The sequence below is a fragment of the Rhinopithecus bieti genome, unplaced genomic scaffold (assembly GCF_001698545.2).
Source record: "Rhinopithecus bieti isolate Rb0 unplaced genomic scaffold, ASM169854v2 scaffold_10614, whole genome shotgun sequence".
NCBI classification, from domain to species: domain Eukaryota; kingdom Metazoa; phylum Chordata; class Mammalia; order Primates; family Cercopithecidae; genus Rhinopithecus; species Rhinopithecus bieti.
This window is the reverse complement of record NW_016806893.1, coordinates 783,841-796,290: the sequence shown is the minus strand read 5'-3', so window position 1 is coordinate 796,290 and position 12,450 is coordinate 783,841. Positions and strand designations below refer to the sequence as shown.

The 12,450-nt window shown below is 40.0% G+C and overlaps 1 protein-coding gene across 4 annotated transcripts in view; it reads left to right on the top strand.

Annotated features, from left to right (window-relative positions):
- Positions 1-6: 6 nt before the first annotated feature.
- Positions 7-12,450, top strand: part of POPDC3 (popeye domain cAMP effector 3) — a 22,998-nt gene continuing 10,554 nt past the window's right edge. For 2 of the 4 annotated variants that reach the window (XR_001886791.1, XM_017878561.1), the window contains exon 1: positions 7-183. The gene's annotated coding sequence lies outside the window, so the exon portion shown is untranslated. Of the gene's footprint in view, positions 192-3,824; positions 3,888-12,450 lie in introns of those variants that run through there. The other 2 variants (XM_017878564.1, XR_001886792.1) reach the window with 2 other exon arrangements.

Below are 12,450 nucleotides of genomic sequence, written 5' to 3'. Positions count from 1 at the left end.
CGCCGCCGCGCCGCCCCGGAGCCCGCTGCGGTCACGCTGTGCCCGGCGCCGCGGGGTGGGCGGCGAGGCACTCGCGAAGCGGGTGCTGAGGACGTCCGCGCGGGCCATCCGCGTCCAGGGTGCTCCGCCGGTAAACTTCTGCGGGCGCCGGGCTGGAGCTCCACGCAGGGCCGGGAAGGAAAGGTAAGAAGGTGAGTCCGGGGGCGCTGCGGCCGCCGCCTTCCGAGCTGTCCGCACCCTCGCACCTCGCGGCCGCTTGGGGCAACTTAGCGGGCGCGACTTCTGCTGGGCCGGCGACCCCTGCGAGCGCTTGCGTCTCGCTGCTCCGCGTTCCCGCGCTGCCCCCGCCGCTCCCTTCCCGGCTCCCGTCAACTCCGCGCCCTAGGGTCTGGGGTCTGGGGTCTGGGGTCCCGTCTGCGCAGCCGCTCGCAGCTCGGAAGTCTAGGGGGGTCCTCTGCTGCGGTTCCTATCCGCGCCGACCCCTGGAGAACGCGTGTCGTCTGCCCTAGAGGCTTCTGGGCGAATATTCCTCCCAGATCTTCTCCCGCAGGTCCTACTCTGGCCCCAGGCACCCTGGAGTCCAAATAAACAGGCCAGGTTTGCAAGGAAGAAAAGCCGTTCCTAGGGGCCCTTGTCAGTCTTGGGTTTCTTGGGGAAGTCATGCCACCGCCGGGAGTTTCCTTTCCCCTGTCTGTAAGCAAAGGGCCTGACTGGTGTCAGTGCTCTCACACTGTTGTCACAGAGTTGGGGGTAAGAAAAAGCTGCCTCATCAAAGGTCGCGCTGACCTGTTTTCTCTATTTGGGGATCCCCTGCCAAAAAAGAAATTTGCCAATTAGTAAGTTGTCTTATCACCATGTGGGTTACAGTGGTATAGTTTTGATGGTCTGTATTTTTGGCAAAGATGAAAGACACAATCAAAATACAGTAAGGGGCAGTGCCAAAAATTTAGTCAGAAGACATTTGCAGAAAGTGAAAATTCTGTTTGTAAATAATAAATGGAAAAGTAGAATTAGAAGCCCCTTTTGAACGCAATTTGATTTACTAAACTTCGTTGCTTCCTGACTTTTCACTCTAATATCGGTAGTTAGATATTTTGAATTTGCAAGCCTACAAACTGCAATTGAGTTTTATAGCAGCCTTAAAAAATTATTGTTGCCTGTTCATACTAAGGTGGCTATTTTTTCTTCTTGTTTTTAATTCTACAGACTGTTGCGTGAAAATATCCTCTTGTGAGAGTACAATAACTTGGCATTGTTCTTTGTGACAATAGAAAGCCAAACAAGAACTACGTGAGACAGAAAATATAAACAAAAAATTGGATCTCAGTTTCCATATTTGCAAATTGAAGAGCTCTGGATGATCCCAGATTCCAGATATCTCTTAGGTTCTTTCCTGTCCTGAAAAATTGTGGGTGTGTATGTGTGTGTGTCTTCAGGAGCTTGGGATACAAATATTAATTGAAATCTAAGATATTCTCTGTCCTCAAAATTTTATACATTTAAATGGGAAATAGTTGATAGTTGAGTTTCTTTAATCATATCAGTCCCTCAAAATAGCTGAATCATGGTGCATCCTCTGCCTCTAAATGGTTACATTCTATGCTATTAAATAAAAATGTGTCATGGGAAACAAAAATCGCATACTTTTCACCACAAGACTGACACACTAGATAGGATTGACACAGTAGATAGGGTTGACACACTAGAGCGCTGATGCCTGCTTATTTTGAAACAGTCTCCAGGAAAAATTAAGAATGTTATGAAGCATTTGCTACAGTATGTGAGTGTAACACATAAGCAACATGGCAGGCAAGAGATTTCAAAACTGCTTTGGAAATATCCGTGATAGATCTGAAAGTCTATAAACTGCAGTTGAGATCACATTTGGTAATTATGGTCATTGGTCAGCTGGGATTATGAGCTCTCTCGAGAGAATGAATTTCCCTCCAATTAACAGAAGAGTATATTGAATCACTGATTAGATTGTTTTAAAGGAAGAGAGAAAATGTCTCTCCCTTTTATCTAAGTAGTTATAAGAAAAAGTCTTACAGGTAAAATTATATTATGTGTTTTCTAAATTAAATAAATAAATAACCAAAAGTTCCTGACTGAAGTTACCTGTAAAAATGCAGGGTCCTCCTCCAAACCAGAAAATCCAGGGATTAATTTACACAGACTTACAGCAATACTTTCTTATTTTGTGTTCTTCAACGGGGTAATAACCTCCAGTGACTCTGGCACACTGAAATTGGCTAGGATGGGATCATGAAGGAAGGGGTTGTGGGGTAGTAGTATTGGAAGGACAAGCAACTGGCTATGCTTATAGAAGAATCTCCATCCCTCTGAGCTTCATTTTCCACTCTGAACAATGCTGACAATAATATGTAGGTTTCAGAGTTGCTGTGACTCCTAAATGGATCTGTGTTTGTAGGAACTAGTACCTGCACAGAGAAAAGAGCACAGCTAATCTTGGTTCTTCCTGTCTTTCTTGGAAGGTGTTTGTTTCCTAGCTGAACAAGTTGCAGCTGAATTGTAGATAACAGCTTTTGCTTTTAATTTCAAAAATTCTATGTGGCAAAATCTTGATAATTGTTGAGTCTGGGTAACAAGTATATGGGAATTTATTGTATACTATTTTCTCTATTTTTGTGTGTGTTCAAAATTATTTATCAGAAAAAAAATTTAAGTGCGAATCTGAAAAAAACCCAACACTTTGAGTTATTTCTAGTCCAGAATTTCATTTTATATTGTATGTTTCATTTTACATTGTATTTTTAAATTAGTGAATATTTAAATATAAAGAAATATAAATTATGTACTATATAGGGAGTGGATGGGCAGCGACTGGTCCTGGAGAACAATCCATGGCAGTCTTCAAATTTTGTGTGGAATTTTCTCTATTATGAAACAATCTAAAGAAAATATGACAGTGTTGATGTTTGTTAATTCTGTTTGCTGGGTTCATGGATTTTTTGAAGTTTTATATTTAAAATTTTTTACATTGATATACAATCACCATATTGTTTCCCAAAATAATTATAATATAAATAATACAGCTATTTTTAAAAAGGTAGAAATAGTTTCTATACCACCATCAAGACATATTCATCTTTAACATGAAGTGAAAATCATTGCATATGTCCTTCTATTTTTATACAAATAGGATATATTGGCCAGGCTTGGTGGCTTACGCCTGTAATCCCAGCACTTTGGGAGGCTGAGGCGGGCGGATCACCTGAGGTCAGGAGTTTGAGACCAGCCTGGACAACGTGGTGAAACCCTGTATCTACTAAAAATACAAAAATTAGCCAGGCATGGTTGCGCGCGCCTGTAGTCCCAGCTACTTGGGAGGCTGAGGCAGGAGAATCATTCGAACCTGGGAGGTGGAGGTTGCAGTGAGCCAAGATCGCACCACTGCACTCCAGCCTAGGTGACAGAGCAAAGCTCTGTCTAAAAAAAAAAAAAAAAAAAAAAAAAAGTCAATCGATTAAAAAGAAATGCTTTTATAAAAAATAGAATTGTTAAATAAGCAGGACGCCATTGGCCTGAGGCTTTCTCCCTACTTTGAGTTCCTATGTGAAAAACTAACTTTGTACATAAACAAACAAATCTAACTCAAGAGTATATTTTTTGTAATATATAAAAATATACTTTTTTAATATATTACATTATATATTAAAATAGCCAGGTTTCAGCCAATCATAGGCAGCCAGCTCATCACACCATGCCCAAATAAAGCAGATGCAGAGCTGTAGCCAATCGAGTGATTTTGGTTTTTTACTTCTGTGATCAGTTTATAAAAACTGCAGCTCATGCTGCTGGATAGAGCTCTGTGAACCTCTTCTGGTTCTGAGTGCTGCCTGATTTGTGAGTTGTTCGTTGTTCAGGTAAACTGTTAAATTTATCTAAAGTTTTAACAGGATGATACTATATATGCTTTTTAAAATAAAAAAATTATGATATTTTTAACAGAAGAAACTGTAGTGAAAGTGAAGGAATTGCTGAATTTGACATCAGTATTCCTTCATCCTGAGAGATAACAGGTTCTAAACAAGTCTTCCAAACTAAGAGAAAAGATTCTGAATACATCTTGAGATCAAGAATTTTAAAGCATACATTCATTTAGACAGAGGCTCCTTATTATAAAGGATGGAACACTGGGCACTTTTACTATTTCCTATAGTTTCACTTCTACTCATATCCCAATTTTTATTATTTGTTTATTATTTATTTATTGAGATAGTCTCGCTCTGTCACCCCAGGCTGGAGTGCAGTGGTGCCATCTCAGCCCACTGCGATCTCAGCCCACTGCAACCTCTGCCTCCTGGGTTCAAGCGATTCCCCTGCCTCAGCCTCCCGAGTAGCTGGGATTACAGGCATGCACCATGCCACCCAGCTAATTTTTGTACTTTTAGTAGAGATGGGGTTTCACCATATTGCCCAACCTAGTCTCAAACTCCTGACCTCAGGTGATCCTCCCACCTTGTCCTCCCAAAGTGCTGGGATTACAGGCATGAGCCACTGCACCCGGCCTATTTTTTATTATTTTTTTAAATTTTGGAGACAGGGTCACACTCTGTCACCCAGGCTGAGTGTAGTGGTATGATCAATCTCACTGTAACCTCAGCCTCCCAGGCTCAAGCAGTCCTTCCACCTCAGCCTCCCATGTAGCTGGGACGACAAGCACGCACCACCACACCCAGCTTTTTTTTTTTTTTTTTGGGTAGAGTTAGGGTCTCACTATGTTACCCAGGCTGATCTCAAACTCCTAGGCTCAAGGCATCCTCCCACCTCAGCCTCCCAAAGTGCTGGGATTACAGGCATAAGCCACTATACCCAGCCCCAATTTTAAAAATATGTTTATATTGTGAGGATCTATAACATTTGCATTGGGTTTTGTAAACTTCATTTCCGATACAATTTTTTTTTTTTTTGAGATGGAGTCTTGCTCTGTTGCCCAGGCCAGAGTGCAGAGGTGTGATGTTGGCTCATTGCAACCTCAGCCTCCCAGGTTCAAGCGATTCTTCTGCCTCAGCCTCCTTAGTAGCTGGGATTACAGGCATGTACCACCACGCCCAGCTAATTTTTGTATTTTTAGTAGAGACAGGTTTTACCATGTTGGTCAGGCTGGTCTCGAACTCCTGACCTCGTGATCCACCCGCCTCGGCCTCCCAAAGTGCTGGGATTACAGGTGTGAGACACCACGCCTGGCCATTTCCGATATAATTTACTCTCATTTTTATAACTAAATGAAATCATGATGAATCACTGGTTCTTTTACCATGGCATCTCAAGTATCAACTTTTGATTCATCCTTTGATTGGCTAGATTTTGTCAATGTGTTTGTTTCCAAGAAGGGCTCATTTCCTGTGTCTTTTTATGTTTGAAATGTCCATGTTTCTTTCCAGACAGTCCCTGACTCACAACGGTTTGACTTAACCATTTTTCAACTTTATAACGGCGCAGAGACAATACACATTCAGTATGCTAAACTTTTGGTGTGGTTACACCCAAGTAAACACATCATCAACATAAATTGAAAATATTGTAAGTCCAACATGTGTTTTCAGCTTATGGTATTTGCAACTTACCATGAGTTCATTGTACATTGGGGAGCATCTGTACTTGAATGACCATTTGGCTGGCTATACCATTTTTGAGCCAGTTTCCTTACCTCCGGATTATATAGCCCTTGCTCCATTCACTGCTAGCATCTAATGTGGCTGTAGAGAAGTCTAAGGTTGGTTTCAAAATTTCTGGCTGGGTGCTGTGGCTCACGCCTGTAATTCCAGCACTTTGGGAGGCCAAGGCGGGCAGATCACTTGAGGTCAGGAGTTCAAGACCAGGCTGGCCAACATTGTAAAACCCCATCTCTACTAAAAATACAAAAAATTAGCCGGATGTGGTATCATGCACCTTTAATCCCAGTTACTTGCAAGGGTGAGGCAGGTGAATCACTTGAACCCCAGAGGTGGAGGTTGCAGTGAGCCGAGATTGTGCCATTGCACTCCAGCCTGGGGCAAAGAGGGAAACTCCATCTAAAAAAAAATTTGTTCCTTGCAATTGATTTGCTTTTTCTGCCTGGAATCCTAAAGTATCCTTTCTAATCCTGAAGTGTAATAATTCAGGCTATATCATTGTTAAGCTCTATATCAATTTTTCATGGAACCTGGTGCATTCCTTCTGTTTCTATCCTTTCTATTGGAATAATCTGTTGTTCTTAATTTCAGAGTTTTTTTTTTTTTCCCATTATAAATGCTTTTTCTTTCCCATTTTGTAATTCTCTACTTCAAAGACACCAATTATTCTTACACTATCTCATCTTTGTTCTCCATAATGATTATATTATCTTGTTTTAATTTCTCCTCTGTTTTCTTCATTCACCATACTTGTCTAAATGATTAAAATGTAACTGATTTATAAATGAAAGTGTAGCATGGTATAAACAGAAGCAGGTTAGGTATGAGGATATTTGGATTCTAACTTGGCCAAGTCTTTCTTAAAGAGGTTTTCTTGCTTGAAAAATAGGAAAACAACTAACCCTCCCTCCTGCCCCCCCAGTATTTTTGGAGCTATGAAATAATATACATGTAGTAGTCCACGCAGGTTCTGACACAGGGTTGCTACTCAAAAGATGCTGGTAGTTATTACTTATTCCTCCATTCAAGATGGAGGAGGGGTGGTGTTAGAATTCAAGTTCCATACACATTTTACATTATAATTGTTCTGGAAGTCACAATGCATGAAGGATAGATAGTACCTTTTTCCCTCTGTTATAAAAGGAAATTTAACCTCCATGAGAAAAGAGAAAACAGAAGCACTTTAAAACATTCTGTTTGGAATTTATTTTGTGGAATCTCAGCTTATTTTCTGTTCTTTGTATTCATTTTCAAGTTTATATTAAATCTTGGTAATGCATGGAAACCCACCAACTAGTGGACCGTCCTTGATCAATACTTGGTCAGATATGAAAGGAAATTTAAGCTAATGATTCTAATCTCATTAAGACTTTAGACTGCTTTAAATGTAGCATTTATTTAAAATTTAGTATGCAACAACTGACTTTAAATGAGTTTTAATGGCTGGGCACAGTGGCTCACGCCTGTAATCCCAGCACTTTGGGAGGCCAAGGTGGGAGGATTACTTGAGTCTGGGAGTTTAAGACCAGGCTGGGCAACACAGGGAGACTCCATCTCTAATTTAATAAAATAAATAAAATAAGTGTTAGGTAGTTTATTTGTAGATAAAGTGTATTTTTAGTAATATTTAAAATAGACCTCAGTTTTGAAGACGACTTAAATAGTGTTAACATTTGAATTTCACTAAAATGCAGGCTCCATGAGGACAGGATTTTAATGAATAATAATAATTATTATTATTATTATTTGAGACAGGGTCTTTCTCTGTCACCCAGGCTGGAGTGCAGTGGTGTGATCACAGCTCTCTGCAACCTTGACCTCCTGGGCTTAAGTGGTTCGCCTGCCTCAGCCTCCTGAGTAGCTGGGAATACAAGTGCATGCCACCATGCCCACCAAATTTTTTTTATTTTTTGTAGAGCTGGGGTCTCACTTTGTTGCTCAGGCTGGTCTTAAACTCCTGTGCTCAAGCACTCCTCCCACCTCGGCCTCCCAAAGTGCTGGGATTATAGGCAGGAGCCATTATACCTGGCCCTAAATTATTGCATATATTAACTGACTATTTTTATGGCCATTTGAGAGCTAATGATACAGTTAATTATGTTATAATGCATGTTTTGAAAGTAAGCATTATTCCAACAAAATTGACATATATTAGGGAACGATTTGGGCATAATACAACTTTCGTGTTGGCTTATGCATGTTTTACCCAGAAGAAACACTGGGTGAATGCATTAAATTGCAACTAGCTGACCTAAGCTATGTAGGGATACACAAAATGCAAAATGCAAACACATACTTCTCAAACATCTACCAGCTCTCTTGGTTTGCCATGTATTATTCTGAAAATTTACACTTTGCTGTCCTTTCACACTTGTGAACTTTCCTATGTAAAAACATGCTCATTCTACGATTTAAGGGCTGAGAAAGAGTGCAGTTTTTTATTCCTTCTTCCACCACTTCACTGTAACTCACAAATTGCAACCATTCCCATACCACTTCCCTAGCAAAATTTTGGCCTTCTTTTTTTTAAGATCAAGTGCCATATTTGTGTATTTTAAACCATTTAAGATAGATAGATAGATAGATAGATAGATAGATAGATAGATAGATAGATATAACTGTGCTATTGTTTTTATTAAATTCCTATCTTAAAGAATGTGCCACTGATGAAGATTTAAAGTGTTATATCCCTAACCCCATTTTCTTGTGAGCCCTGTGGTTGTTACTGCACAGTTTAGTATACTGCAGTGACTGTTCAGAATCATATGTTGTTGGGTTACAGTAGAATTGACTCTAGTTGATTAAAGTAGCGTAGGAGTGCTATTAAGTGTCATGCTGTTGAGACAATAAGGGTGATATCTACATCTGGCATTCTCTCTACTAAAAGAGTCCACCTGGTTATTTAGCCAGAAAAAAAAGAAAAGGCAGAGATTATGGCTAATGAGCTATCATACATGATCTTGTTAGGGCTGTTTGCCAGGAAGGAACTTGAGAACTTGATATAAACATAGAAGAAGTGAGTTCATTTTCTGCATATAGGTCACTTGGAGTACAGGAAAGCACAGGTGTCTACCATTGATTCATATAAAGAAACGACTGCTTAATGTATCTAGTTTCTCTTGCATCTTTCATCAGGAATCTCTCTTTAGTAAACTTACTGCATGATGTCATAGCAGCTCATCAAAAGGGAGTGGCTTCCTGCTTATGCCTTTAACCATTTCCAGGATATGGAGAAGTCAGAAGAACTTAAGCAGAGCCTGTCAATTATTTAAAACAGTCTAATGGCAAGCTTGAGAAGTAGAGATTTACTGCTGCTTCTTCAAATTAAGGATTTTTGCAACTATAGGGCTGAGTGACTCAACTTGTAGGACATACCCTCCTAGCCCTCTGAGCCTCAAAAAACTGTAGTTTCTTAAGAAGACATTTAAATTATTGAATCTAAACTGAAGAAAGAAAATAAGAATGCTGTTGATTTGTTTTGTTCCTGTAAATCCAGATATTTGTTGAAATTATACATGTAGCAGGATATTTTGGTGGTGAAGAGAGCAGACACTGGCATCTGCCTGCCTGGGAGTGAATCTGGGCTCTATCATTCGCGTTTCCTTAGGCAACCAACTTAACTTTCCTAATACCTCAATTTTCTCATCTTTAAAAACTGGACAATAAAACTATCTGCTCAGTAAATGCTAGATGCTAGGGGTAGCACATGAGAATCAAGAAGATGAGAGCTGGATATTGCCTTCCCAATGCTGAAGTCATCTGGCCTTGGTGGCGTCACACAATTTGAAGAAATACAGAGTTAATTATTTTGAGTTTCTCTGGGCTGTATTTTGAGTGTCAATCTCTGAATGTATCTGAAACGGTTAAGTATTTGCCCTATCTTTAGGACTCAATGTTACAAAGAACTGACTGATCAACCATGAAAACCATGGTATTCCAGGAATTTTGGAGATTGGTATATGAATGTCATAACTATTGTGGAAGTTCCCCATGTGTTCAAATGCTTAACGGTATGGTGACTACCTGACTGTATGAAAGGAAAACCTCTTCAGTGACACTGGGAACCACAGTGAATTTAATGTAATTCCCAGGGTCTCTCATAGGGTCTTGTTTTCCAGGTTCTATCAAGGAATGATTCTCACCTGATTTTCCTGATTTAAATCTAGCAAGGATTGAGTGTCTTCAGCTTCACAGATCTATATTCTGATTCCATTGTAAAATATAGATTATTAGATTAATGAAAAGCCTCATATACAGTGAGTACTTATAACTGTTTATGTGTGTGTTCAGTTTTCTGTTGCTGTATAAAAAATGATTACAAACTTAACATCTTAAAACAATAAACATTTGTTATCAGTTTTTGTGGGTTGGGAGTCCAGGCACTGTTGAGCTGGATCTTCTGCTCAGGACCTCCCAAGCCTGCAATCAAGCTGTCAGACACTCTGAGCTTCTTCTTTGGAGTATAGGGTCCTCTTCCAAGCTTCTCAGATGGTTCACAGAATACAGTTCCTTGTGGTTGTAGTACTAAAATCCCAGTTATCTTGCTAACTGTTGGCTGGGACTTCTTCAAGCTCATAGAGGCTGCCTGCTGTTCCTTTCCTTGTAAACCCCACAGGCAGTTTACACATGGATGTTCGCCTTCTTCCAGTAGGAGTACATCGATCACTCTGACATCCAATCTCTCTCCAGTCCTATGATGGAGTCCTATATAACTTAACATAATCATGAGAGTGACTATTCCACCACCATTTGCCATATAATGTTACCTAATCAAGGGAGCATCTATCCCATTCCATTCACGGGTTCTGCCCACACTCAAGGAGAGGGAATGACACAGGGCATGTATACCAGAAGGGTGGGAATGTTGAGAGCATCTTAGAATTCTGCCTGCCACAGTGTGTGATAAAATGAGAGATAAATCATGGGTAGAGATAAATGTGATGTTAGCTGAGACATGAGAACAGAAAAATATCCAGTGTAGCCTGTCCGCATGTTCTTTGATTTCCTCAAGTCTCAAGGAGACTCCAAGATCTCATTGATAAGGAGGATCAAAGGCATGCTCCAGCCTAAGAGACTGGTGGTACATGAAGAGTCTCCAAGTATTGTGTGAAAGCAAAGGCTGGCATGGATACTCTGGAATCCACATCAGAAGATGAAATGAGAAAATGAAACCATGTAATATAATTGCTTGGGAAGGGGGAACTCGCCTCAGGCAAAAGGAAAAAAGTGATACTTCCCTTGGTAGGATAAAGGAGCCAAGTGCTATACTGGGGTTGGCCACCCCTGTAGGCAGAAACCAGATGGTGACATCTATGCTTTGGGTAACATCTGACTGATGGCAGCATATGAATATTGTAACCTATACCACTTACATTTCCGTCAACACTCTGTTCTGAATCTTGGATAATTCTTCCACATTTATACACTTATGCATTATACATATGCAATGTTTGCATAGCATCATGCCAAGTCTTCTCATTTCTTCTGTTACTTGAGAGACTCTAGACCAGCATTGTCCAATAGAAATATAATGTAAGTCACATAAGCAACATTTTTTTAAAGTAAGAACAAATGAAGACAGCTTTAATAATAGGTTTTATTTAACCCACTATTTCTAAAACTATCATTTCAATATGTAATCAATATAAACATTAATGACTTATTCTTTACTTTTTTTTTGAGGCTGAGTCTCGCTCTGCAGCTTATTGCAACCTCTGCCTCCCAGGTTCAAGCAATTCTCCTGCCTCAGCCTCCCAAGTAGCTGGGATTATAGGCGCCCACCATCACACCTGGCTAATTTTTGTATTTTTAGTAGAGATGGGGTCTCACCATGTTGACCAGGCTGGTCTTGAACTCCTGGCCTCAAGTGATCCATCCTCCTCAGCCTCCCAAAGTGCTGGGATTACAGGCGTGAGCCACCGCACCCAGCCCATTCTTTACTTTTGTACAGTCTTCACAATCTATTGTGAAGACTTTCATTTCTCCCTATGCTCTTTTTCAATAACCTTAACAACCCCAGTTTTTATTTAGCATTGACCTGTGTGATGTGTGATAGTAACTGCTAATTCTCTCTCCCTTTATCCTACCCTTTATCCTCTGCTGTAAATTCTGCTAGACTCAGAGAATCAGATTAAACATGGCTAAAACTGAGTTCCTTTTTCCTCTGACTTATTCCCTAACTTCAAGATCTTGCGTAACTCCAAAACGTCTTCAACCCTTCTTTGTTCCTCTGTCTCAATAGATCCTTTCACTTCTTCTTCATACTCTTCATAGTCTAATAGATGCCTCCTATTTTTTTTTTTTTAATTCAACAACTGTTGATTCAGGAGCTTTCTGACTTACTAACCCTTATTCCCAAACTTATTTCAAACACGGTTTTCCTACTTGTGCACTCATCTTTATCAGTCAATAAATGTTTACTAAAGACCACTTTGTGCTAGACAGAGGAATATTTCAAATATATTTAAATATATATATATATACACACACACAATGATCAATAAAGCTGTTATTCTACACACACACACACACACACACACCACCTAAGCTCATTTTTTTAATGCTTGAATATGTAATCCAACTGAAAAAAATTTAAAATTGTGATGCTTTAAAAGGAAAATACATAATGATCAATATGACACAATCTATGATGGAGGCTATGTGGACAGATAAAAAGGCCATTAAAAACTCAGCTTACAAGATGCACTTCAAGCTACCATGGACAGGAAAGGCTGCTGCAAAATGTCCATGAGCCTTCATCCCTCTTGGACTGATGAGTGTATGGAAGGAAAACATCTTTTCACCAGGGCAA